Below are 24,424 nucleotides of genomic sequence, written 5' to 3'. Positions count from 1 at the left end.
CTTAAAGAAGAGAAGACAAGTCTAAGAGGTAACAAGATCAGACAATAAGATATCTGGTTTTTTTCTAAATTAAAGGGAATAGTCCTTGCACTTTGTTCAAACTCCACAGCTCCTTATCTGGATACAGATGGCACTCTCCTTTGCAGACAGCCCAAAATTGTTCCCAATTGTTGCACTGATGGAATGAGCAAGTCCTTCAGGGTTGAACATCACTCCCATGTTGCTGTTAGGGTGTAGAGTGTTTTTCTGGTTCTGCTCATCTCACTCAGCATCAGTTCATGCAAATCCCTCCAGGCTTCCCTGAAATCCCATTCCTCCTGGTTTCTAATAGAACAATAGTGTTCCATGACATACATACACCACAGTTTGCTAAGCCATTCCCCAATTGAAGGACATTTACTTGATTTCCAATTCTTTGCCTCCGCAAACAGGGCTGCTATAAATATTTTTGCAAAAGTAATGTTTTTACCCTTTTTTCTTCATCTCTTCTGAGTATAGACCCAGTAGTGGTATTGCTGGGTCAAAGGGTATGCACATTTTTGTTGCCCTTTGGGCATAGTTCCAAATAGCTCTCCAGAAGGGTTGGATGAGTTCACAGCTCCACCAACAGTGTAATAGTGTCCCAGATTTCCCACAACCCTTCCCACAATGATCATTATCCTTCCTGGTCATATTGGCCAATCTGAGAGAGGTGTGAGGTGGTACCTCAGAGAAGCTTTAATTTGCATTTCTCTAATAATTAATGATTCAGAGTATTTTTTTATATGGCTATGGATTACTTTGATCTCCTCATTTTTAAATTGCCTTTGCATATCATTTGACCATTTGTCAATTGGGGAATGGCTTTTTGTTTTAAAAATATGACTCAGTTCTCTGTATATTTTAGAAATGAGTCCTTTGTCATAATCATTAGTTGTAAAGATTGTTTCCCAATTTCTACATTTCTTTTGGTCTTGGTTACATTGGTTTTATCTGTGCAAAAGCTTTTTTAATTTAATGTAATCGAAATCATCTAATTGGTTTTTGGTGATGTTCTTCAATTCTTCCTTAGTCATAAACTGCTCCCCTTTCCATAAATCTAACAGGTAGACTAGTCCTTGATCTTCTAATTTGCTTATAGTATTGTTTTTTTATGTCTATGTCCTGTAGCCATTTGGATCTTATCTTGGTAAAGGGTGTGAGGTGTTGGTCTAATCTAAGTTTCTTCCATACTAACTTCCAATTATCCCAAGCAATTTTTATCAAAGAGGGAGTTTTTATCCCAATGGCCAGACTCTTTGGGTTTATCAAACAGCAGATCACTATAATTATCTCCTACTTTTACACCTAGTCTATTCCACTGGTCCACCACTCCATTTCTTAGCCAATACCAAACAGTTTTGATGACTGATGCTTTATAATATAATTTTAGATCAGGTAGGGCTAAGCCACCTTCTTTTGCACTTTTTTTCATTAAGCTCCTGGCAATTCATGACTTTTTATTTCTCTATATGAATTTACTTACAATTTTTTCTAACTCGTTAAAGTAATTTTTTGGAATTTTTATTGGTAGGGCACTAAACAGATAGTTTAGTTTTGCTAGAATTGTCATTTTTATTATCTTAGCTCTACCTATCCATGAGCAGTTGATATTTGCCCAGTTATTTAAATCTGATTTAATTTGTGTGAGAAGTGTTTTATAATTGTTTTCAAAAAGATTCTGAGTCTGTCTTGGCAAATAGATTCCCAAATATTTTATATTGTCTGAGGTTACTTTGAATGGGATTTCTCTTTCTAGCTCTTCCTGCTGTTTCTTGCTAGACATATATAGAAAAGTTGAGGATTTAGGAGGGTTTATTTTATAACCTGCAACTTTGCTAAAATTGCTAATTGTTTCCAGTAGTTTTTTTGGATGATTTCTTGGGATTCTCTAGGTAGACCATCATGTCATCTGCAAAGAGTGAGAGTTTTGTCTCTTCCTTCCCAATTCTAATTCCTTCAATTTCTTTTTCTTCTCTAATTGCTGATGCTAACATTTCTAATACAATATTGAATAGTAGTGGTGATAATGGGCACCCTTGTTTCACCCCTGATCTTATTGGGAATGCCTCTAGCCTCTCCCCATTGAATATAATGCTTGTTCATGGTTTCAAATAGATACTGCTAATTATTTTAAGGAACAGTCCATTTATTCCTACACTCTCTAGTGTTTTTAATAGGAATGGATGCTGTATTTTGTCAAAAGCTTTTTTCAGCATCTATTGATATGATCATATGATTTCTGATAGGTTTGTTGTGGATATAATTGAGTATAGTAACAGTTTTCCTAATATTGAACCAACCCTGCATTTCTGGAATAAATCCTACTTGATCATAATGCATTATCCTAGTGATCACTTGTTATAATCATTTTGCTAAGATTTTATTTAGGATTTTTGCATCTATATTCATCAGGGAAATAGATCTATAATTTTCTTTCTCTGTTTTAACTCTTCCTGGTTTAGGTAACAGCACCATATTGGTTTCATAGAAAGAGTTAGGCAGAGTTCCATCTTTCCCTATTTTTCCAAAGAGTTTATATAGGATTGGAACCAATTGTTCCTTAAATGTTTGGTAGAATTCACTTGTGAATCCATCAGGCCCTGGAGATTTTTTTTAGGGAGTTCAATAATGGCTTGTTGAATTTCTTTTTTTGAGATAGGGTTGTTTAGGTATTTAATCTCTTCTTCATTTAACCTGGGCAACTTGTATTTTTGTAAATATTCATCCATTTCACTTAGATTATCAAATTTAATGGCATAGAGTTGGGCAAAATAATTTCAAATTATTACTTTAATTTCCTCCTCATTGGTGGTGAGTTCACCTTTTTCGTTTATGATGAGTGTACATTCTATTTGAAGTATACAATATATTTACAGATAAGTAAATACAGAATATAAATAAAATGATGCAGAATGATTAGGAAGTGCCACTGATTACTGAAAAAAAGGGTCTTTTGAAAAGGTATCCCTTTATTTGAGCCTTGAAAAATTCTTGGTATGCATTTCAAGAAGTAGAAGTGGGCATGGAGGGTATTCTAGTATGAAGAACAGCCTATGAAAAGATATGGAGGAATATAGCAAGTAGACCCATTTTGATAAAACATTGGAATGTGCTAGGAGGAGTAAGGAGGTTGTGGTCATTTCACCAGGCTGACAAGGTTGCTGAAGAATTTGCTACATCCTTTAAAATTAAAATACTAAACTTTCTTCTTGGAGATGTTGATTTAAAAGTAGAGAACTACAATTACCAATTTTATCATCTCCTACAACCAGTGCCTGGGGCCTACAGTGAAAACTGAAATAGGAAGCATAAAATGCATCCTCGAATTAACTTTCCACTCTTCTTCCTTGTAACATCCCATCTCTGCACCCCCCAATAAACTCTATATAGTTTGACTGAACTGGCCTCCTCTTCTTCCTCACACTTACCATTCCATCTCTTGTCTGATCATTGCGATGGCTCTCTCCTGTGTGAATGTACTTTACTTCATTCAGGATTCAAATGCCACTTTCTATGGAAGGTCTTCCCTGGTTCCCGCAGCTGGTAGCACCTCCCTTCAACTCTACAGGTTACTTTTAATCTGCTCTGCATGAGCTTTGCATAAAACTGAATATATGTGCATTGTTACCCCATGGTGAAATGTCTTTGAGGGTGGAACCATTTCATTTTTGTTTTTCTAACTGGCAATATCTAGCACCATGCTTTGTCTATGGTAGATGTTTAATAAATGTTTACCAATTGATTGACTCCCTATCTCATATCCTAGACTAAAACCTGATTAAAACTATAACTCAACCTTTCTTTAATCAGTATGTTCACTCCAATGTCACTTGTGATTAGTTTCTTGTTCACCACACTAAAATAAACATTAATCTCTTTGTTCATCATTTCTATCAACAAAGATGCATGGAGAGAAAAATATGTTTAAAGTGTAGTTTTGAAATCTCTATATACTTCAAGGCCAGGACAAATTTCTCCTATTCTGTGAATTATTCTACTCTAAGGTAAACGAACTCTCTCTCTCTCTCTCTCCATCTGGTCTCTTCATTTCTCTTTCTCCTTTCATCTGTTCTCTCTCTCATCAATGTATTTCTATATTACTTTATTGGCTATAATTATAGCTACAACTTTTATAAACTAACTGGAAAACAAAACTGAATATTTTGTAATTATAATGATCTTGGCTCTGAAAAAGAGTTGAAAATATGTACCTTGCTTCCTTCAGTGCAGATGACTGTGGTTGTGGGACATTGCACATATGGTTAATGTGTTGATTGATTTTATCGAATTGATATTTTCCCCTAAGGCAATGGTTCACTGGATAAGGGAGTGTATAGGGATATATTTGGAAGTGAAGTGTGCTGTAATAATAAAAGACAAAAGATATCAATGCTATTTTTGAGAAGACAAGAGGAAGGAGGAGGAAGGAAAGGTGAAAGGAATGGGCTGGAGAGAAGATGAACAAGGAGAAGACAAAGGATGAGAATATGGGCTTGGTTTTGAATTCTGATTCTATCACATAATTCCAGTGTAAATTGGGACAGGTCACTTCAACTCTATAGAACACAGATTCCTCATTTATAAAAAAAGAAGGCTTGACTAGATAATCCTTAATGTCCTTTACAACTCTACCTTCATGATCCTATAAATGGACACAAATCTGATCTGAAGACTTACATTAACAGTGGTGTAGATCAGAGCAGGTAGGTTCAAATCAGTCCTCAGGAACATTTCTAAGCTATATGATCCTCAGCAAGTCACTTAACCTGTTTACCTCAGTAGAATAGAACATGACTTAAAACTGACTGAACAGTTCAAAGCAGCTATTCTGGCAGAAATCCCTTGTAATTTGGGGTAGTGGAGACTAAAGCCAAGGACATCCTCATCCCAAGATGGGTTGGAATTCCCTAAAGGGCAAGATGTGAGTGGAATTGATGAGTTGTCTGCCAGGTGTACACTTCAAATTTTCTTGCCAGATGTACAATTCATAGAATCCTAGCTGAAACGCTTCTTAACACTTATTTGCTGCTTGGAAAGAGAAGAGATTTAGAGAACATGGTGGTCTCTTTATGTGTAGAAGCCCACATGTATGTACCTGGCTTCTCCCTGTTCACCACCTGCCCTGGAGCAATTCATTACTTTCCTGTTTCCACCCATCTTGCCCAATGCCTGCTTTTATGAGGCTGATATTTATTACAGTGTCCTGGAAGGGATCTTCCAGTCCTTTAAAAATTTTGTTCTCTGCTCTGAGTTTTTTGGAAAACACATGTGACACCTCACTCCTTTTTACCCCATATTTCTTTCTGCTGACATGAACAAATTCTTTTTCCAAAACAAAACAAGATCCTGCAATACTTCTGTATCTTTGCTTTATTTAAACTTCAAATTCCCTTTCCTCTGTGTTTAAAGTAAGATGTTTTTGTATCCTCTTTCTCACCCTGGTTTATGTTTTTGTTGTCATTTTCATTGTTATTTTCACTTATTCCATCTTAGGTCATGATTCTCAAAAAGAATCATTCTATAGTACTAATTAGGCTGAAACAACTCAAATATTTTTATTAGCAGTAATATCCAGTGCCACGTGTGTAAGAGATGTTATTTGAATACTCTCTCCACTTAAAGCCATTACTTAATCTTAGAATGTACAAATTTACCTCTTCTGTTTTATCTGCTGATAGCCAATCCAAAAAAGTCTAATTGTGCTTTTCTTCATGAGATTAAATGGCCATTCATTGTCTGCCCTGAAGGCTGGAACAGGTGGAAAGATTTCAGTTTCAATCACCAAAAGGCCATAGTTAATGCATGGGTCAGTATGACCTGCCAATTAAGAAATACATCTGACATTCCATTTTTTTGCTTGGTAATCTGCCCAGTCAACCCTACTATTACAAACATCAGATTTTTGGCTCTGGGAGAAATAGAACTAACAGTGTGAGTAAACTGGACCCCACTAGGAAAAACTAACATTTTACCACGGCTAGTAGAAATAAAACAGGGTAGAAAATCTAGCTTAAAAATAATATGGCAAAATTGGAGGGGCAGAGAAAAAATGAAAATTTTTGACAGTGGTAAAAACCAACCCAAGATCTGGTATCTAGAGCAAATAGAGAAATTGAACAATGTAGATATTAAAGCTCTGAAGGAGATAGGAATGGTTTTAATCTCCTACTTTGGTCCCAGGGTCCAGCAATGTGGAATAAATGGATGCTCGGGAAAATGAATTGCAATCTGGGGAACATATGAAGAATGATCACTAAGTGATTTATAATACTATACTTGGCAGCAAGAAAAGTGTTGGGTGAAGAGCAATAATCAGAGGGGATCTATCTCGTCCTATTGTGGCCAGTAATTGCATTCTCTCTTTGCAGTTTTTAAATACCAAGCCCATGTGTCAATTCAGTGACATGGCCTCTCCATAGTTCACTCTAGTGAAGTCCAAGACTTTTGTCAAAGTCCTAGAGTCATTCTGAGGTCTCCATTTTGGCTGGCTCAGAGGAAACATTTTCCTAGATATAAAGAATATTACATTCCAGCCCTAATCCTACTGGAGTACCCCTCTCCCTTCCCTTCCTCCCCAACTGAAGTTGAGATATTATTTCAGCAATACCGTGGGAAACATCCTCTGAAACTTATAAATGAAATATCCCTAATGATTCAGACCTCCAGGTAAGATGAGATGGTTCTTCCCAATGAGTTAAACTCAGCCATATGGGCAGTGAGGGAAGACATTCATTCACATGAAACCTCCATTTTCCTCCTTTAAATCATCTAGAATCTAATTTCTCAATTACTAGAGCAAGGAATTTTTTTTAATGAATTATGATATTTTTCTTACAAATAATAGCTTGAGAAAATGAATCCATATTTCTAGCCCAGATCCCCCTCCTACCAGACGAATGCTTTCCCTCTGGACTTCCAGCTGGCACTTCAAACTCAACATGGCCCTCCCTATTCCTTTTCTCCTTTCTTTGGCTCTCCTATTTCTATTAATGATACCACTACTAGTCCAGTAGACCTGAAACCTTGGCATCACCTTTGCTTAGACATGGGAAACAATAGAGAGAAGGGAGTTAGTCATCAGTTCCAGTCAATTCTACATCTGAACTATGTCTCACATCTATATACTCTTTTTTAATCTCCTTGCCACTATTCTAATCTAACTCACTGTTTTCTATTTTAATGACATTTAATGACATTCTGATTCATCATCCTGCCTCTACTTTCTCTTTTTCCAAACCATTCTTTCCACCATGAACAGATTAATTTGCCTAATGAAATTCAGATCATGTCACTCCAAAAGACCTCAATCCCCACTTTTTACAACATAACATACAAACTCCTTAGTCTTATTTTCAAGACCCTCTACAATATGACTGCAAACAACCTTTCCAATTTTTGCTCACACTTTTCCCATTCAAAGAATCTGTGCTACAGCTAAGGTAGCTTACTCAACTGTTCCCTATCATTGCCATGCTTTCTCACCAATGCTTCTTTTTTTGTTTGTTTTTGTTTTTGTTTTTGGTTTTTTTTTAGATTTTTGCAAGGCAAATGGGGTTAAGTGGCTTGCCCAAGGCCACACAGCTAGGTCATTATTAAGTGTCTGAGACCGGATTTGAACCCAGGTACTCCTGACTCCAAAACCGGTGCTTTATCCACTACGCCACCTAGCAGCCCCTCACCAATGTTTCTTTGATTGTGCTATCCTCTAGGCTTGAAAGCCTTTCTCCATCTCTACTTGTTGAATCCTACTCCTCCTTCAAGAACTCCTTCAAGATTCCTCCTCCAAGTTCAACCTCTAGGTTGAGGTTATCTTTCCCTCTTCTATATGCTCATGGCACCTTGCCTACACCTGCTTTATTGCCCTGTCATAATTTATCAAATGTTTGTGTCTTATCTTCTCTACTACATTGCAAACTCCTTGTGGGTAAGGACTGATTTATTGATTGCCTCTTTCATGTAAGACCATTGTGCAGGGTTCTATAGGAGACAAAAATAAATTTCTGAACCAAATATTTCAACCCATGAAAGAGTTGAAAGGAGTTCTAAAAAAATCTGAGGACAACTATAAAATAAGTGGGAAACTTTTGAAAAGTAGCTAGACAACTTCTCGAGTCTATGCCCCGTGGTTACCTTTAGGGCAATGTACTGTATCATGATTTGTAATCATTTACTATCACTTGGAGAATAATGGCATGAAAGAAATGTGATTTTAAGAAAAGGAGGATGTTGGAATATTTGAAAGAGCCCATTTTCCAAAATGTAATCTAGCCAAATCTCCTCTTTTTATTCAAGTCAGGATCTACGCTAATCACTTCAACATATTGTAGAAATGTGTTTAAAGGTACAGAAACAGTGACCAATTGTATTTTACAAAGGACATTGATAAGAAGGAATATATTTAAAAAGAGGTTAAAGGGATTTAAGAAGGTAAAGTCAAGACATTTTCGACCACCAGATATGGTCAACCAACCTGGCCTTCTTCCATGACAGGACATCACCCAGCCCTGTGCTTTTGAACAGTTTGACTCCCATTGCTTTCTCTCTCCACCTCCACTTCTAGGATGTCTACTTCCTGTCGAGGTTCACTTTAGGTGTCACCTCCTACATGAAACTCTTCTCAATCCCTGACTCTTCGATCCATCCCTTTATTAGTGTTTTCTTCAACTCTAAAATGATTTTGTTTCTGTCTTTTGTTGCAGTCAATTTTCAGATGTTTCTTCATGACCCCATTTGGGGCTTTCCTGGAAGATGCTAGAGTGATTTACCATTTCCTTCTCTAGCTCATTTTACAGATGAGGAAATTGAGTTAAATATGGTTAAGTGACTTGCCCAGGATCATACAGTGTCAGAGGTCCGATCTGAACTCATAAGTCTTCCTGCCTCCAGATCCAGCCCTCTATCCATGGGAGTTACCCAAATGAACAGCTCTTTCAAATATTCCAAGATCCTCCTTTTCTTAAAATCACATTTTTTCATGCCATTATTCTCCAAGCGATAGTAAATGACTCTAAATCATGAAACAGCATGATTTCAGAAGACTCAAAATCATCAATTATACAGAAAGCAATGGAAGATGCATGATGAGTATGAGCAGACAGCAGCATTTTTGCCAACAATGACTTGTTTATAAGAAGCAGCATAAAAGATGCTGTGGTGGCCATATGTCAGTGGAAAAGGAAGTGGGCTAGTAATGTTGTAAGAATGAGTTACAGCAGATAGACAATAATAAGTATCATTTAGAAAGTGCTTTAATGCTGGAAGGTGAATGCTATTATTATCCTGACTTAACAGATGAGGAAACTGAGGCACAGAAAAATTAATGATTTGCCCAAGATCACATAGCTAATAATTGCTGAAGCAGTGTTTCAATTCAGGTCTTCCTTTCTCCAAGAAAAATGACAAATTAGAATACAGAAACTGTTCATCAGATACATCAAACATCACCCCCATCCCCAACCCACAAGTGACGGCAACAGTTACAAGACAGTGATCAGTGGAGTAATCTGCAGATAGTTTCTCCAGAAGCAAAATGTAAGAATGTCATATTTCAGGAAGTCACATAAGAAAATTTCTGGAAGCACTGAAAATGGGGGACTAAATATAAATCAGTAAAACCTAAAGGATGGTATCAAAGAGGAACCTTCAAACTTAGCTCCCTCAGAAATGTAATCTTCAAAAACTAGTGATTTAATGATAAGAAAATCTTGCAAATAGGCAGAATCAAATCTCATGTTATAGAACTCCAATTCAAATTGTGTAGAATTTTTGATTAGAGATGAGAAACAATAATTTATATTGCTATTGATATAAATATATAATACTTTATATTGATAGAAGTATATATAAAATGTATATTTATGCATGTTTTATAAATATTTGTATATAAATTAATATTCATATAATACTTTAAGGTATACAAAGTGCTTTACATAGGTTATTTCATTCAATCTTTAAGACTATGGGAAATGCTATTATTATTCTCATTTTATAGTTGAAAAAAATATTCTGAAAGACTAAGGGTCCTGTGACTAATAAATATCCAAGTCTGGATTCAAACTCAAATTCACATGATTCCAAATTCAACACTCTGAACTACATTACCTAACTACTAATAGCAGAAATTAATAGAGGAATTATTTTGTGATATGCCAAAAAGCACTTAGGATAGAAAAGCGTGAGGGAGCCTTCCGCACTCTTGTCTAGGGTCACTCAATCTAGAGGTGGAATTTGAACTCAGGTTTTCCTAATCAAAGTCCAGAACTCTAGTCACTTTCCATGATAACTTCTGCTCTCTATTTCATCTTCTATATTTAATAAATGTTTGCTAAAGTTGAGGAATGCTATGGAATCTAAGGTTTGGTTCATTTGAAGGGTCTCTTATTTACAAATGAGAAACCTTTAATGATGAAATGTTTTACTTTCATATGGAAGATATTTAATTCATCTCAAATGCCTTTAGGGCTTGGAGTTATAATCCGGGTAATTTTTAAAGAAGTAGTAGCTGAACTGAGATTGTCTTTCTCTCTCCTGCTTCCCGCTGCATGCCTCTGTTATGAAATTTTTGTCTTGCTTAATCTCCTCACCCCAGAAATGCCTCAGACTCTTCATTTCCATGAACAGCAGAATTTGAGATAAAGTCACCAAATTAATAACAAATAATCAAAAACCTACAACTGTCACTGGGGGATTTTGCACCTAGAAATCTAGAAGGATCTAAAGGCACAAAAATATCTGTGATCCTAAATGGATGAATCCTCACGCACTTCTTTCCTTTACTCCTGCCCACTGGAAATGCTAGGCATTGGATGGCTTACAACTCTGGATATATAGGAATGATGTTCCCCAGATGGCTTTAGGGAAATGACTCAGACGTGTGCATTCCTGAGGCCAGTTGAGTTACTTGCCCTTTATAAATTCCCTGATGCCTCACTCAAGGGGGCTTTTGCTGTGCTAGGAGTTTTGTTGGTGTTTTTTGCCATTGTTCTCCAATATAACTTTTTTTTAAAACAACACATTTTTAATAGGGAGATTAGCTCTTGAGCTCCTGCTATCTCATGTCTCCATATAAATTTTTTATGTCTCAAATTTGTGATGATGGAACAAATAAAACTAAGGATTGAAAACTAAAGGGAAAAAACTTTATTCTTGGAACTACCCAAAGAGATGGGGGGAGGGAAGGAGAATCTTTCTTTATTGGATATTATGCAAGCAGATCTCCACCTCCAATTTTCCCACTTGTAAAAATGAAAATGGTGAGGATGACTTCCTGGCTTTTTGTGGATTTTTTGAGCCCCAGGCTCTGACATTTGGAAACCAAAATTATCCTCATTAAACTTTACTCATCTTTTCCCTTAAAATTCAGCCTCCTGCACCATGAGACTATATCATTCCATCCTGGATTTTAGCTCTTCAAGCTTCCATTCACCAAAACTTCAATAGATTCCCAAAAACCCTTAGATTGTTTCCTGGAACTTTGGGTCTTCTTCCTCTTATCATGTCTTAAAATCCCAACTTGTTTCACCTGCCTCTAATGGAACCCCTAAGGAAGAGTTCCCCAGAGGTTCTTGGTACCTTGGTATTCTAATCCTACCCAGCATGGGACTCACACCTGCAACACATTTACTTCTCAGCAAAGAAAATCATATCAAACCATGGTTGGAAAAATAGGATTAGGAGGTAGAAGGAGTTTTGTGAGGGGAGGAAGGAGGTGCAAGATAAAAGTGAAAATAGTTAAATTTATAAATTCTTACCCTTGAAAATAAAATCCAAGGGAAGCAGGGCTACTGTGCAGCCAAAGTATATTTCAATAGATGGTATTTACTATTAAAAAGCTAAGGAGGTTTATTTTTAGGAAACTGCCTCAGTTTCTCTAGTGGTAAAGTGGATATTATTAACCATATTACAGTGTTATGAAAATGAGTGAATCAAAGCTGTTTAAAAAGGTTTCTATTGGGGCAGCTAGGTGGTACAGTGGATAAAGCACCGGCCCTGGGGTCAGGAGTACCTGGGTTCAAATCCGGTCTCAAACAATAATTACCTGTGTGGCCTTGGGCAAGCCACTTAACCCCATTGCCTTGCAAAAACCTAAAAAAAAGTTTCTATTTCCTCATTCTTCCAAGACCTCTATACCTACTTTCACATTCCTATAAAAGTTTTATGAGAATGGTCTGTCTGCCCAGATTGCATCCTTGATAAAAAACCTGTGAAAGGAATAGAGACTTTTGCAGATAGTTTTCTTCACTAAGCAAAATCCTTACAGCCACAAAACTGATTGAAGCATTTAGAGAACATAAGATACTTTTCTACCTATTGTTCAGTGATTTTATATATTTATTCCTAAAACAAAATGAAATCTTATGATTCTTTTCAAGCTGAGGGGAAAAATGGTTTAGTAGAAAGGGTTCTGAGCCAGAAGTTAGGAGTCAACTTACCTTTAAGTCTGGCACTTGAACTAGTTTTATATCCTTGAGTTTGTTATTTCATCTCTATGAGCCTCTGTTTTGTCACCCCATAAAATAGGAATAATACTGCCTACCTCATGGGGCTGTAGTAAAAGAGAAGTATTTTGTGAACTAAAAGTGCTTCATAAATGTGAGCTCTCAGTAGTAGATGTAGTAGTAGTAGTAGTAGTAGTAGTAGTAGTAGTAGTAGTAGTAATAGTAGTGGTAGTGGTAATGGTAGTGGCAGTGGAAGCAGCAGCAGCAGCAGTAGTATTAGTAGTAGTAGTAGTGGTAGTAGTAGTAGTGGTAATGGTAGTGATGGCAGTGGCAGTGGAAGCAGCAGCAGCAGCAGCAGCAGCAGCAGTAGTAGTAGTAGTAGTAGTAGTAGTAGTAGTAGTAGTAGTAATATTAATCATGATTTGTATGTATAGAAACTGGTTGATAGAAGATGTGAATGGTTCAAAGTCAAAAAACAAGACAGCTAGGATTCATATCCATGTATCCTAATTCCTACTTTGAGGTTCTTTCTATTGTGCCCCATTGTCTCTACATATATTTTACTCCCTCTGCTAATGAAGTTATTATTATAATCAACATTATTGCCAATCTTATGAAGAGAATTTGTTTGCCTATAAGCAATACAGCATTTGTACTTCAGAACGCCATATTCCTAAGAAGAGACCAATCTTCTATGTTCTTTACAACCTCACTCAACAGATGCTAAATTAAAATTATAAGAATTTTCAACATTATAGTTTTTTTTTAATCTTTCTTCTTGGGTGGGGGGAGTTAAGTATCAAGCTTGATCTTGACAACTTTTATTTTGACCTGTGAGATGTTGTACATTTGGTATGGAAATTACCAAGAAAGAATGACTGAGAACCTGGACATGCCGTTTATGTTGGAATCAGGTTCCTGGAACTAAAACCTTTCCTTTAATGTTCTGTTACTGGTCTCTCTTTCGGAGGATTTTTTTTCCATTCACTGTAAGTATGTTCTCTAACATTCCTCAGTCAAGGAGACTGGGATCTGCCAGGTGAATTTAATTTATTTCCCCACTGACCTGTTGCTATTAAGTCTTCCCTACCTCTGAATCTTAAAGGAACAGAAGCTATTTTGTCCAAAATATGAATAATCAACATTATAAACAGAAAGATCTTTTATCTTGTACTGATGTCTTGGGAGGTACTTTCAAAATGAAGTCATTTGATGTGAAAAGAATAGAGCTCATTTGCTTTCCTGAAGCATTTATTTCTATGATTCCTTAACCTAGATATATATTTTTTTAAGATTCAATTTGGTAGGGAAGGCTAGGTGGGGTAGTGGATAAAGCACCAGCCCTGGAGTCAGGAGTACCTGAGTTCAAATCTGGCCTTGGACACTCAATAATTGCCTAGCTGTGTGCCCTTAGGCAAGTCACTTAACCCCATTGCCTTGCCAAAAAAAAATGATTTAATTTGGGAGGTTACTAGGAGACTATGTCCCCCCAAATAAAACTACTATAATAGGATTTTCAAATGTTGAAAAGTGAAGTTTTCAAATGTTTGCCAAATGAACATTTGAAGGTAGAAAGAAATATTTATTTGTGAATCCCTATCATCCCTGTATCCCATTATGGCCCTTGTAATTCTTTTTAATGCAGTAAATGCAAAGGATTTTTATCATGGATACTTTAAAAGGCATTTAAAAGTACTAGTGTTTTATATTATCCTGGAAAAGACAATTATTAATGTTTTGTTGATGTAGTTACATCATATAATATAAACATTATTCATGTTTTTAATATTACTTAAAGAGTCTATAGTGTTACTCTCTAACTTTACTTTTATATAATGGAGTTCTCCAAAGTTCCTCCAGTCTCTCCTTAGGACTGGCAATTTTGATCCTTCTCATCCTAAACAGTTAAATTTAGAGAAAGAACTCTTGAACAAATGTTTTGGTTTTCAAACTCATTCATTGAATGAATATTTATTGATTGCTGCTTATGTACTCATAAATGGGACTGTGTGGAGTAATGTATAGAGGGCCCAGACCTAAGAATAAGATCTGCCTTTGAAACTGGACTCAAAGGATGTCTATTGAGGTATGTGTTATCAGTTATGCTATGTGACTCTGGGTAAATCCTTTAATGACTCAACTATAAAATGGGATAATGATAGCTGTAGTATTTAATCAGGGTTGTCATTAGCATCAAATGAGATAATGTATGCAAAGAACTTGGAAAAACAGTGTTATATTAATAAAAGTTTAATTATTTTTACTAGCCACTGAGGATGATATAAAGATGGAGCAGATTCAATTTCTGTTCATGAGGAGACTGAAGTCTAATAGAGGAAAATAATACTTATGCAAATATCACATATTGTCTGGGATTGTGTTTAAATAGAGTTAATAACACACACACACACACACACACATACACACACACACACAGACAGACATAATACCATATAATGATACAGTTAAATATCATAAGGTAGGGATTGATCTGATTTCATTGGATGAAGAAAGTTCCTCTATGAATGACAATTGACACAATTTTCCATTTATTGTTTATCCTTCATTTTCAAAGAAGAGCATGGCATTGGGGAAGTTATACCATGGCATGCATGCGAAAATTGGATTTGAATGAGGGGGGCTATGCTGAGTCACCACTTTATCCTCTGGAGTTGTCTGGGACCAGTGGTCAGATATGATTTAGGCTTATTAGAGATGACCCTGGATGGATTTACCCAAGGTCACACAGGTAGTAAGTGTCTGAGAATGAATTTGAACTCAGGGTCTCCTGAATTCAAGGCTGATGCTCTACCCACTGTGCCCCAGCTATACCCTGGGGATAGGGTATCAAGCTGTGTCAACTTGGGTAACTCATTTCAACTTTTTGTGTTTGAGTCCCTAGGTCTTAGAGGACCATTTAGGATTTGTACAGTCAGGAGGGGCAGCAGGAATGTAGGAGGGCAGGGCATTCCAGACTTCAAAAGTAAATTAACTTCACTGAAAATAAATTCAAAACTTTTCAGAATTCAAATCTTTCAAGAAAGCTGCAATCTTTATTACTTCTGCCAAGAAAAATGAGAGACAGGTTAAAAACCATGCACAAATTCTCTGTTTTCCTTCAAGATGTACTCACAAAATAAACAAGAGAAACATGTATTTACAGTAGAAATAAAGGTTGCAGCACAGGATCATATAGGGTGATATAGAATCCTGAAAAGGCAGACCAGACACTCATGGTCTCCTTTTAAAACATGTATATATAAATAGAGATATGCACATATACATATGCATATATTTGTATTTATTTAATTAAATATTTCCTAATTATATGCAAAAAATTTAAAGATCTATTTTTACAATTTTGATTTGCAAATTCTCTACCCTCCTTGAGAAAACAATTTGATTTTGATTATGCATGAGAGATTACAAACCACCTTTCCATATTATCCAAGTTGCAAAAGAAAGCAAAAACAGAATAAAATAAAATAAAAATAAGGAAAACTTTTTTTGAAGTATGCATCAATCTGCATTCAGAGTTCATTAGTTCTCTCTTTGGAGATGCATAATATTTTTCATCTTTGGTTCTTTGGAATTATTTTTAGATAAGGGTCTTTTTGCTAAATCTTTCATAGATTATCATCCTTACAGCATTGCTATTACTATGTAATGTTTTCTTACTTCTTACTTAACTTTGCTTGAGTTCACTTGAATCTTTCTAGCTTTTGGTAAAATCATCCTGCTTGTCATTTCTGATAGCACAATAATATTCCATCACATTCTATGCTACAACTTCTTCAGACATTCCCCAATTTCTAAGCATCCTCTTTTGAAGGGTTCAGAAGCAAAGTAATTTTCCCTGGATGTGCTGAGTAGGATGTTGTCCTGCCTCAGACCAAGAGAGTATAGTTAGTTTACTCTCAGGCAGGTGAACCTCCTCTCACTAAGTGCTTATTCAACAAAATAGACATAAATCAGTAATAACCATTTATCTGAGGAGGACTTAAAGCAGAAATTGGCTAATTGTGCAGAATAGAGTAGACATTTGATTTAGGAACAAGATAAAAATCTCAGCTCATCTAAGGATAGAATAATCTCATCAGAGAAATCCAAAGGACACATTGTGGGACCAACCTTCTTTCTTGTCTATCTCTCTGGGGACACCAATTGACCATTTCAAAGTTTACATCTTTTCTCTCCGTATCTCTCTCTCTCTAGAATACCACTTCTATCTTTGGTAGCTGTTTCCCAGTATTCATCCTTCACAGACTCAGAGACTTCTCAGTCAATCAAAAGTCGCTACTCAGTCTGAAGAAGGTAGCATCATAGGCTACTAGAGACTGCCAAACCTGGAGGTGGGGCAGAGGTGTACTCTATCTCTATTGGGGGGAGAAGTATGTATAACTCACTTTTAATCTGCATTATAAACTCTGATACTTTGTCACTTTCCCAAGTCTAGACAATTAATAAATCAATAAATCAAGCCTTGATTTGTCAAACGTGCTGATTTTTTTTTAATGTGTAAATACTTATACTGAAATTTTAACAATTGATTTACAGGAGCTAAACTGACTTCAGCACATCCCTAGGGTAAAGTTACATTTTTGAAGACCATTTTGGAATCTTTCTCATTTGCTTAACAAGCTAGCTATCCCTCCCAGTTTTTAGTGTGTCTTTCTAAATGAGATCACAAAAGCTGATGTTGAAATGATATTAAAGAAGTCTTCCTTAGAAATCACATTTTTGGAGCAGTCTAGGTGGTACAGTGGATAAATTTGTGGGCCAGAAGTCAGGAAGACCTAATTGCAAATTCAACCACAGATGCTTCCTAGCTATGTGACCCTAGGCAATCACTTAATTTCTTCTACCTCAGTTCCTCATCATATAATGATGTTAACAATATCACCTACCTCCCAAAGATCTTATGAGGATCAAATGAGATTTATAAAGTGATTATTAGCACACAACCTAGAGTATAGTAGGCATTTAATAGATACTTGTTTCCTTCCTATTTTCCTCAAAAATGAATCAATTAAGAGCAGAAAGCCACATAATACAGGAAGTTCTGCTTTTTTACATTATTCCAGAAGAAACTCAGAGAAACATTTAAGTTCTCTATGGTTCTCCTACAATTAGAGACTGCAGTCCCCTACTTCTATGCCAAATGTGGGTGTTAGCACTCCTCTCATCAGTCTAAGAAGTGTGTTAAATGTGGATTTATCCAGTTAGATTCCTATGCCTCATCCCATAACCCAGCAGCAGAATCTGTCTTTTTCTCGTTGTTACTGATTTTTAATGGAATTCCTTCATAGAAACATGATTTAATGTGGTCAACCTCACAGCAGTTTTTGTCATCTTGTTTTCAGTCAAGTCTGATTCTTTATGACCCTATTTAGGGTTTGGCAAAGATCTTGGAGTGGCTTGTCATTTCTTTCTCCAGTTCATTTAACTGATGAAGAAACTAAGGCAAACAAGCATAAGTGATTTGCCTGAGATCACACAACTAATAATGATACCAGGTTTGAACTCAGCAAGATGAGTCTTCCTGATTCTAGACACTCTTATTCATTGTGGCATCTATCCACCTTAAAATAGCTTTGCATATATGTACTTCTCAGTTCCTAACTGAAGGAGCATTATAAAACTCTTTTGACCTAAAACATATTTAGTTGCAAGTCCTTGGAACATATGTGAACACTCCCTGCCTGGGTCAAATAATCTTGTGAGAGCTTAGGGTAGAAAGGAGAAGTCCTAGTTTCTGGTTGGATTGTCAACTGGTTTGGAACTTCTGCAGATGTATTAAAGAATTCATTTGGCCTTCCTTCCTTTTGATTTTGAAGGGAGAGAATAACTCTGAATTACCCCAAAGATTGGGTTAGGGGTCATCTTTCTCCTCCTTGACTATAAGCTATGAACATGTTGGCATGCCTCTTTTGTATTTCTTCTTTTGTGATCTTATATGACCAAGTATACTGAGATAGAATCATTGAGGTGGTGATTGTGAGATCTTCTCATGGTCCCAATCATCCTGGGAGGGTTTCAAGAATGTAGCTAAGACATCTGCCTGAGTGTCATGAAATAGCCAGATAAGGACTGATAGTCACCTGAGGTAAGACAGCTCCATGGAATATGACCCCTTGAGAAATGTCAACTATGAAATCAATAAAGGCACAGACCAACAAAGCCCAGCAAGGTTGCGTAATTGAGATAAACCCCAGGAGAACTAGGGAAGGTCCATACAAGGAGAGAAAAGGACTTCCATAAAAGGTGTTGTAAGGTACCTCTCTGCTATATGTATTTGCTATATGTGTGCATTGTACCTTGAGTTTTTGGACAATGTGGGTGTGTATGTGCATGTGTGTGTATGAATATCTGCTCAGTAAAGCTCTTTTATAAACTAATGGAGTTTGGCTAATTATTAAGGGGAAACAAACCAATGGGACTCCTAGTCAATAGTATTAGAAAACTTAAACTTTCATGGTTTCCTTTTCTTATAAATTTGACAATGGTAGTAGTCCACTGCTATTCTGGGGACTATAACTGTGCAAATGTGAATTGGGGAAATAACCATAGACAGAGCAAAAGAAATAAAAACCAAATAAATCAGCATGATTGCTATACAGACTTCAATACAAAGTCCCCTCTCAAAACAAGAAAAATTTTCTAAAAATCATTCTTTAGATACTCAAAACTCAGGAATTTCAGGAACACCATTTAGAAGCTACTTGTCCTTCAGCTACTCTCACAAGGACTATTTTCATAGTCATATCTCCCGGAGGTCTTCCAGCAGGGCTGGAATTTAGGAACTAGGCATTTCCTTGATGTTTTTCCTTGCTTACTGTTCTGTCTCTGGTGGAGACTTTTATTTCTACCCTCAGGCTTCTTTCTGGCATGGCTTCTTCCTTAACTGGACTGTATGGGACCCTGATTGCTTCTCTCTTCTCATTCATTACTGAAGTAGAATAATAATAACCTGTTTTCCATGGTTGTTGTGAAATCAAGGGAGTTAACTTATGTAAAATCCTTTGTAGACCTAAAGCTTTCTAAAAATGCTCATTCCATCATCATCCTTCTCAAAGAGCAGAATGAGGAGGAAATGAAGTTGCAATGAGGTATATTTAAATTAGATGTAAGAAAAGAAAATTCCTTGGAAAGAACATTATCCTGAAATGGAAGGAGTTGCCTCAAGAGACAGTATCTTCCCCTTTACTGGACATCTTCAAGTACTTTGTTGGAAATGATTCTAGAGGAACTTTGGAATCAAGTATAAATTGTGCTGGATTGGCCCCTAGGTCCTTTTCTGCTCTGACATTCAAAGATTTTTTTTAGGGAATGAGGAAAAATACGGGCCCTTAGCCAAATAGAAGAAAGGTAAAGGACAATGACCTCATGTGTCTCCCTCATTCCATAATTACCCACTCTCATCCTGCCCTTTGTCTTATTAGCCATCGAGGACACTCTTGTATTGTAGACCCTTGGGCTCCTTCCTGACTCTTTCCTTCCCCTTTCCCCACCCTCATCATGCCCAGCTGGTTTGGATGGCTCTCCTTGGGAACATTAAGGTAACCTACTTAATTACCTCTAGATAAATAGTTTTTTAACTGTTTTTTTACCCATGGCACAGTAGACTTTGCTATATAGCCCATTGAACATAGAAGTGAGAGCACTAATGGAAGTAAGAGTTGAATTCTTTGCAAGTGCAAGATATGACATGTCATGACATTGGTACTAGTAGGTTAGTCATATTTCTTTTAGTTCATAAATACTATGCTTACCATGCAATGTATACTGGATCAAAAAGATTTTTTGACACAATTTTTTTAATTTTCTTTTTAGCTGCAATAGCATAACTGAAATTTCATGGCACACCATATAGAACTCACAGTACACTCTACAGAACTCACTGATGAATAATAGTATTCTAGATACTAAAGGAATGCTTTATACACTTTTTATATTACTTTTCACAATTTCAATGAATGGTTGTTGAGTCTTATTGGGTCAATTATAGCCAATATCTGAAGAGCATCTAATCAAATATCAAAATCGGATCTTTAACAAGCCCTAATCTTTCTATAAGGGGAAAAATGTCAGGTACTTCTTTAAAGGGCAGTTCTGAAGGACTATTTGCAGGTTATGTAGAATGTAGTATTTGGCACCAGATAAGATTAATACCTTCAGTCTGGTATCCTACCTCCAGCATTGAAAATCAAAGCTTCAGAACAAATGACAGCCTCCTCCACACTTCCTTTCCATCATGCAACTGTTTGAGGGATATAACTCCTCCCTGCTGCCAAATATGTTCTACCTGTAACTATTTATATCCGGAAACAAGAGAGAATTTCATAACTTTTTATCATATTGTTTGTTCTTAGGTTTGAAGAATTTTAACAGCCTGAATATCATCTAAAAACATATAAATGTAATTTGCAAGACAAATCTTAGGGGTCTGTTTGATTTGGGATTAGTTAATAGGGTACAAGTTAAGCATGTCTATTTTTCCAATTAAAATTTCCCCACAATTCTCCATTTTTCCTGAGAATAAATTATAGCACTCCTCTGAGTGACTGGATTCCATCCTCTGCTTTTCCTCTGGCACCACAGCTCACTGATGGATCAGTTTTTTTAATCACTTCCCATGCTTCTCTCTTCAAGGTAACACAATCCATAAGAGAGTAAAACTAGGACAAATGCAAGGGAGGAGAGAAGTAAAATACGTCAGTCTCCAGAAGAGTAGAAACCTTCAACAATCAAGAAGGGTATGGCAAGCTTTGGATAAGACACAAATACCTGTTACTCCAAAGTTCAAGAAATACTGCTAATCCAATCAAAAGAACTCACCACAATGCTGAGTTCAGAGTAATAATACTACCATTTGAATAGTACTTTTCAAGTTTGCATGATACTTTACGAAATATTATCTCATTTTATCTTCACAACTGAGAGGTCGATGCAAATAAGGAGCCTGAAATTGAAGGAGTTTAAGTAGCTTGTCCAGGTATAAAGCTAATAAATTGCTTGAATTTGATTTGAATTCAAATCTTCAAATCAAGTCTAAGACTTTCTCCATTGTGCCCCTTTGCTGCCTCTAGGTGACCAGTCCCATATGAATGACTTAAAGTGAACAAGTCCATTCAGGATTTATATTAGTAATAATCATAGTAACTGATTCTCTAAAATTTGCAGAGTACTATATATATATATATATATATATATATATATATAATATATACATATAGTCCCATTTGAATAAATGAAGGTTACAAAATGAGGATAGTGGGATCTTGTAGATTTGGAACTGGTTGGATGGCCAACCTCAGATAGTAATTATTAATGATTTAATGCCAATGTGATAGATAGGAGGTCCCCTGGGCTGTATTGTTATTCAATCTGGTCCAACTCTTCTTAACATCAAGGTCTATATCATACAAGCGGCTATCTTGGTAAAGATACTGAAGTGGTTTACCATTTCCTTCTCCAGTGAATTAAGGCAAACAGAGATTTAGTGACTTTCCAGGGTGACAAAGCTAGTAAGTGTGAACTCCAGTCTTCCTGACTCCAAATCCAGTGCTCTATCCATTGAACCATCCAGCAGCCACAATCTCTGCCTGGCCCTGTTATGTGTTATTTTTATCAATGGTTTGGATGAAACTTAAATGTTCATTAAACTTGCAAATGACAAATATAGTAAGGATATTAACTCAGTGCAAGAGTCAGAATTTAAAAGGAAGTTGACGGGTTAGAGCATTGAGTTGAATCTAATAAAATGAAATTCAATAGGGATAAATAAAATTAAATAAATAAAGACTTGCACTTGAGTACCAAAAAAAATCAGCTTCACAAATATAGGATGGAGGCAGCTCAGATAGTTATGAATTTTTCAGAAAATGACTTGGGGTTTTCATAGACTGTAAGTACAATATGAGTCAGTAGTATGAAGTAGAAGCCCTTAAAAGTCTATGCCATATTGGGATGCACTGGTCAGATCTCATCTAAGGTACCTTATTCAGTTTGGTGTGCCATAGTTTAAGAAGGGTATTGATAAGCTGGAGGATGTTCAGATGAGGGTGAATGGAACAGAATCTGTATCATATGAAGTTCAGTAAAGAAACTGAGCATTTTTAATCTAGAGAAGAGAAAACTTGGGGAGAGGGAGGAGAGGCACAGGACTGCCATGAGAAGGGGATAGATTTGTTCTACTTGTTTCCAGAAAATAGAATTAGGACTTGAAGTCAGAAGGTATAAAGAGACAAATTTAAGTTTTTGTATAAGGAAAATCTTCTAACAAATTGAGCTTTTCCTTAGTGGAATGGGCTGTCTTAATGGGTGGTAGAATCTCTTTCCTTGAAGGGACCTCACTTTAGGTACTTAAGCAGAGGCTAGATGATCACTTTTTTGGGTATGTTATCTAGTAGGAAATCCTTCTGTATATGGTTTAGGGCTAAAAAATTCTATGGCTCTGAACCTTGTCACAGACAACTAATCAAACACCAGTTATTAATTAATGAACCAGACATTATACCTGGCTAGGGGTTACAGCTATAAAGATGAGACAGACTCTGTCTTCAAAGAGCTTACATTTTACTGGAGGGGGGATACAATAGTTTTCAGGTAAGTTAATACAAGATATATTTAAAATGAAAACATGGTCATTTGGGGTGGGGTACTCCAACAACTTGGTGAATTGGGAACTACCTCTTATCATAAGGAGCTAGGAATTCCAGGAGGCAGAAGTGAGAAGGACAAGCATGCAGTAACTCCCAGGAAGGGCGTAAAATGTTGGTGTAAGGAATAGCCAGTAGACATGTTTGACTAAAGTATGAGAATATAAAGGGGAGAGATGTTTAATCATCTTAGATAGGTAAACTGGAGAGAGATTGTGAAGAGTTTTCAACACCAGAGAAATGAATTTAAATTTTAACCCAAAGGTAATGGAGAGATATTAAATCTTGCTGAGCAAAAGAGTGACAAAGTCAAACCTACTCTTTAATATTATCAATATGACAGCAGTGCAGAAAATAAATTGGAAAGGAAGGAGCCTGGATATTCAGAGGTTAAACAATATAACTTAGAAGTGTATAGTTATTATGATTTGAATTCTTCAATCATATAAAACCAATTCTTCATATAAAACCACAATTCTTCAGTCATATAAAAAATTCAGAAGAAAAACGGCAACTGAAACAGTATCAAACAGTAAAAGTAATACATTAAATGGATGAATTGGCAATTCAGTAAGTTCCATATTCTACTACAATGAGTCCTTCCAGTATCAGTCAGGCCTTTTCATGTTAGGTCAATTTCTATAGACATGAAGGTCTAGACCAGGTTTAGAATAAAAGCAGAGAAGGGGACAGATATTAGCAAAATTGAAGAAGTAGCATCAAAAAATTGTCAATTCCTAATGAGTTATCATGAGTAATAATTCCCTCATCTTGCTGACAAGTATTCAAACTCTGAGACTGAGTTTAAGGGACTTGCCTGTGATGGGTCCAAATTGAGATTTGACTCCAGTCCAGTGTACTATCCACCATATCAAGAATTAAGAAATAAATGATTGTTGGAGGTGACATTGAAACTGATTGCCCCAACTTTTCCCTCCATGTTGACTGGAGTAATCAAACTGAGGTCCACCCAAAGAGTTATCTCTCCCCGGGGAGGTCCTGAGGAAGGGATTTTCTCCAAAGGGCAGATGATGGAAACCTGGAGTCACAGGGCAGTCGTGTGATAACTCCAGAACACCCTCCTGAGGTCCTGTCTTTTTTCCTGGACCATTTTCAGATAAAAGACTTGAAGCAAAAGACAACCTCAGTGAGCGTAAGATTGCCAGGGAATAGTGGAGAGTCCTACAACATGTCCTTGCATGAAAAGTGAGGTTGGATGGATCCACACATTCTTTGACTTGAGAGCCATCTGCAATAGTTATAGGCAAAGGGAAATCGTCTGGAAGGGTCTGACTCAGCAAGACC

This window comes from Macrotis lagotis, chromosome 2, assembly GCF_037893015.1.
Source record: "Macrotis lagotis isolate mMagLag1 chromosome 2, bilby.v1.9.chrom.fasta, whole genome shotgun sequence".
Lineage (NCBI taxonomy): Eukaryota > Metazoa > Chordata > Mammalia > Peramelemorphia > Peramelidae > Macrotis > Macrotis lagotis.
Note: the sequence above shows the minus strand (reverse complement) of the source record.